Genomic DNA, 5,691 nt, shown 5'->3' with positions numbered 1-5,691 from the left:
TATTTTTGACTTTTATTTATTCTCCTTTATTGCAGTAGATAGAGGTGCCAATATTATTATTAAGTTCCAGGATACATGTGCTGAATGTGCAGGTTTGTTACCTAGGTATACATGTGCCATGGTGGTTTGCTGCACCCATCAACTCGTCATCTAGGTTTTAAGCCCTGCGTGCATTAGGTACATTAGGTCCTAATGCTCTCCCTCCCCTTGCCCCCCAGCCCCCGACAGGCCCCAGTGTGTGATGTTCCCCTCCCTGTGTCCATGTCTTCTCATCGTTCAACTCCCAATATTATGATAAGAGCAGACATTCTTGCCATATTTCTGGTCTTAGAGTGAAAGTGTTGTCTTTCACAATTAGTATGACGTCAGCAGTAAGTTTTTGTAGATGTTTTTCATTAAGTAAACTTAATGTCCATCTAATCTTACTTTGCTGTGAGCTTTTATGATGCATAGGTATTAGATTTTTTCAGATGCCTTTTTCTTCATCAATTGATTTTACTATATGATTTTTCTTCGATAGCTGTCATTATGGAGTTGTTCCTTGATTAGTTTTAAAATGTAGACACAGCCTTGCATACCTGGAATAAATCTCACTTGTTTGTGGTATGCAATTCTTTCTATACATTGTTGGAATAAATTTGCTAATCTTTTGTTGAATTTAAAGTGAGTTAATGTAAGCAGCATTAAGCAGCATTAAGCAGCATTAAGTGAGTCATCTTTTGTTATTGTTTGTTTCTTCCTTTATCCACTCTGCCAATCTGAGCCTCTTATTTGGTATATTTAGACCATTTATATGTAACTACTGATTTTTTATTTTATCATTTTCTGTTTTTCTCTTGCCTCTTTTAATCTTGTCTTCTGTTGGTTATTTGAACAATTTTTAGGGTTACATCTTGATTTATTTCATGTTTTGATTATAACTTTTTTAGTTTTTATAGTAGTTGCCCTACAAGTATCTACATATTATGACTTACCAGTTTACTTATATTAATATTTACCACTTCAGGCAAAATGTGGAAACCTTATTTCTATTTAGATCCTCTTAATTTTCCCACTTTTAAATATCTTCCTCAAATATAAGATAGTGTTACTTGACATGAGTTTTTACCTACCTGTTTGCATGTTTTTATTTTTCTTTTGTCTTTAGTTTTCAGAAGTTGAACTACGGTGTGCCTTGGTATGTATTTCTTTAGGTTTATCATTTTGGGGATTTGCTTAGTTTCTTGACTCTGTAAGGCTGTCTGTGTCTGTTGTCAATTTTAGGAAGTTTTCAGCTATTAATTGAATACTCTTTGCATCACTTTCTCTCCTTTGGGAATCCAGTGACACAAGGTTTTTATCTTTTATTATTGTCCCACAGGTCTCTCAGGCTCTGTTCATGTGTTCTCAGCCTATATTGTTATAGGCATTCTCTTGATCCATCCCCATGTTGAGTAATTCTATTCTCTGCCATTAACACTACACTGTTAATTCCATCCAGTAAGTTATTTATTTCTGTTATTGTGTTTCTCAATTACATGTTTTTCATATAGTTGTTTTAACTTCTATTTCTTTACTGAGAATTTCAGTCTTTTTGTATTTGTCTCAAGGTCATCCGTAATGCTTGTTTAAGCACTTTTATGCTGTCTGCTTTTAAGTATTTCTCAGATAATTTCAGCATCTGCTTCATCTAGCTGTTGGCATCAGCATTTTTTTTCTCATTCAAATTGTGAATTTCCTGGTTCTTTGTACGGCAAGTTATGTCCCTTTGCATCTTGAACATTTTGTCTGTTCTGTTAGGAGATTCTAGGTCTGATTCTGGGATTGTGCCAACCTTCTAACATGGTGTCTCTAAGTGGAGGAGAGAGTGTCAGCCCTTTGAGGACAAAGTGGCATTGCATGCCAGGCTGCTTATTATGGCAAGATGCCTTTGCCACTGTTCCTAAGCTGACGGGTTCCTTAATGCAGAAGTAGAACCTCATACACAGTGGGAAAGGTGAGAATTTCTAAGGTTTGCAATTTGCTATAGTAGGATACCTCCTCTCAGCAGGGGAAGAAGGATGCTTCCAGGGGTGGATGCTTCTTGTGCTGAGATTCATCTAGCTACCTGTTGCCATCTAGCTACCTGTCGTCTATGAGAGAATATTGGAAGTTTCAGGGCTTTATAACCAATATGGCTTTCTCAGCCAACCCACTTATTTAGTGGATCCTTGCTATTGACACTACATTTCTTTCAGTGAGAGACAGTAGTCAGCCATGAGGCTTCCTATGCCAGGCCATTTTTTGTAGCCCAATTTATCCTGCAAGTTCTGCCTGAATACCCAGTGTCTCTGGGTGGGTGGTAAAAGTCCAAAGTTCATGGAGATACAGAGGGTTTCCAGGATGGGCATTTTTCTGTAGTGTAATCCTCCTTGTTACTACTGTCAGTCCATATCAGTGTCTTTCAGTCTGAGGGGACCGTTTCAGACTCACAAGGACAGAGGCTTCTCGTGCCTTGTGCACATGCTGCTGGACTCATGTATGTTTTCATCAGAATTCCAGTTCTAGCTGGTGAAAGAATATGCCTACATAAATGGCTTTCTGTGGGCATTGGGAACTCCCAGGCTTGTGTTTCCTTATTATATTAAGTGAGGTTTGTAAAATCCTGGTCCTCTTGTCTTAGAATTCTTAAGAAATTTGCTTTCCTGTCTCCTCCTTTCCTGCTTCTCCTTTGGCTGTCTCTTACATTATTTCCAGAATTTATAGCAGCACTTAGCAGAGAAAGGGCAGGGAGAAACAAATACATGACATTGCATTCAGGCCAAAAGCCTGCTTATATATTTTTCACCTGTATTAGCTGCATACACTTATGGTTTTCTTTTTTTATAACTAATTTTTTATAATTATTAAATGTCCCTCTTTAATAAACTCTATTTTAGATACGATTTTATTTTGTTAACATAAATACCAATTTCTCTATATCAGCCCTTTTGCTCTTCATGTTTTCAGTTATATATTTTTTCTATCTATTTAAATTGAACCTATTTGTGTTTTTACACTTAAAGTATACTTCTTTTATCTAGCTGACAATGGGGATGTTTTTAATATTTTAATCTCAGCCTCTTAATGGAATGTGCAGGCAATTAATATTTAATGGGAATTCTGATATTTAATTTTAAATTAAGTTTGTCTAGTCTGGTTTTAACTATGTACTGTTTTTCATTTTCCTATTTTCTTTTGATTATTTAACATGCTTTAGAATTCCCTTTCAATTTAATCTATAGGGTTTTCCCCCACTATATCGCTTTACATTTTTTTTTAGCAATTATGTAGTCTTATAATATGTATCTTTAACTCTTTATGGTCTATTTAATGTTTACATTGTGCTAATTTATATAATATGTGTGAAGACCTTTCAAACAAAACCCATATACTGTCACTCTGATCCTTCATGTTTCAGTGGCCACATGTATTATGTCTACACATGTTATAAATTTTACAAAACAGTGTTATAATTTTCCCTTTGAATACTCATAAATGTCATATGAAAAATTAGCATGTTATGTTTACCCATTTATTAATATTTTCAATATTCATTTTTCCTGAAGATACACATTTCCATCTGGTATGCTTCCCTTCAGCTTGGTGAAATTCCTTTAACATTTCCTGGAGAAGTCAGTCGGTAAAAAATTCTTAGTTTTTTAAAAAATGCAAAAAATATCTTCATTTATTTTTGAAGAATGTTTCCTGAATATAAAATTATCAGCTGATAGTTACTCTTTTGGCATGAAATGCATTGTTCTATTGTTTGCTTGCTTTCATTATTCCAATGTGAAATCAACTGTAATGCTTATTATTCTCATATATAATATTTGATTTTTGTCTGCTTTTAAGATTTCAACTTAAGCTCTATTTTTAGTTAATTTAACTGTCATGTGCTGGGGTATCTATAATGCTAGATCCCCCTCTCATGAAGAAAACATCTGGTACAATAAATACAGCCTATAGATTGTTGTAAATGCAATAAAATAAAATGCTGTGATAAAGAGTACCAAAGAAGGTTGTAAGAACTCTATATTAATAGGTAAAGATTTTCTAAGGAGCTGACATCGAAGTGGAGACCCAGAGGAGGAAAATAAAACAGCTGTCAAGGCACCATAAGAAGAGTGGATAGGATGAGATAAAACTGACAACAATGACACCATTAAAAAAAAAGAAAAATTGTTTCAGTGTTAGGAGCTGACATTAATTTGCAATGGTCAAGGGGGCTGGACAAGTGGCCTGAAGTTTGGGTAGACAATATAGAAAATATTAGCATGGTAGTCTTTGAATTTTACATTAATTGTATTTGAAGAGTCACTGAATAATCTTAAGCCAGAGGTCTGATTTATCCTGATTTACATCTTTTAAAAATTTTACTCTGTTTATATTGTGAAGAATAAATAAAAGAATGGTAAGCATAGAAGCAGGTTGAGAACGTAATTAAGGTACAATATTAGTTCAGAAGAGAGGTGATGGTGGTTTAGAATAGGGTGATAGTGGACACATAAACATAATTTGATTTGATATTTATTTTGGAATTAAGTTTTGATAGTTCTAGCTAATTTGAGAGGCATTATAAAAACATGCTTCAGAAATATTGTAAACATTAATAAAATAGATGGTTAAGTTTTGTGATCTAGAAAAATGATACCAACATATTCTGTTTTTAGGATATTTTTTGGGTCATGGTATAAACTTTCTTTGTTCATTTTACTTTTTGGGGGACTGATATATGATACTTTAATCCATAAAAATGCAGATATGAACCTAAGCTAAATTCCATACAAAAATACAATTATTCTCACCTTCCAACATCATAACTCAAAGAAATAAAAGATGGCCACTCATGGTAATCCAATGAGGGTGTTTGTTATTTGATAATGAACTACTAAATTAAGTATATGAAATACCACTAAAGTATATGAAATACCACAGAAGGATAATTTGCCTTTTCTAGTGTGAATTGCTGGGGCTGTGCCACCTATTAAAACCTAACAGAATTGACCATCAAGAAGAGAATGCTGGAAGTCCAGTTATTTCATGCCTTAAGTCTAACTTTCATGTTCCTGTGATCCTTCATCAGATCTTATTTCATTGAAAGTATTTTGTCTTGGATTACTTCTTAATTTTATTTGAAAATATACAGACTTATAGAATTTATAAAGATCTATAAGCATATAAAATTACATGGGACTTAAAATAATTTTAATTGGGTGATATCTAAATCTACTAGGCTTTGAAATGCAGTCTTTTTTCCTCTTTGTTTAGGCCATATGCTCCCTATCATTTTAGCACAAATATAAGTTTTAGATGAAAGTTAAAATGGAAACATGAACATATACATAGTGTGAAATGTTGAAATAAAAAAATAGATACAAGTGTACTTGCTTAAGTATACAACTGCCTCTGATTTCTTGAAAGAAATACAGACTCTAGTTGGTTTACTTCAACCTTAACTATTGGGCCATCACCTCTCAGCAGATAGGGTTTCAAAGTCATTATGCTGTTGTACTTTGGGAAATTTTAACTTTTCCTCACTAAATATTTAAAAGTAGTAACAGTTGAATTAATTGCAGGGCTAGGTTAGCTCCAGAATCTCATGAGTCTAGAGTCATTAACATTGTGAAAGGTGAACACGATACTTCATTCAAAGATATTACTGGTCTGTTGGGTGCTGATTCTGCATCTGGC

Source organism: Mandrillus leucophaeus, unplaced genomic scaffold (genome assembly GCF_000951045.1).
Source record: "Mandrillus leucophaeus isolate KB7577 unplaced genomic scaffold, Mleu.le_1.0 Scaffold635, whole genome shotgun sequence".
Lineage (NCBI taxonomy): Eukaryota > Metazoa > Chordata > Mammalia > Primates > Cercopithecidae > Mandrillus > Mandrillus leucophaeus.
The sequence above is the reverse complement of the archived record's forward strand: the minus strand, read 5'-3'. Positions refer to the sequence as shown.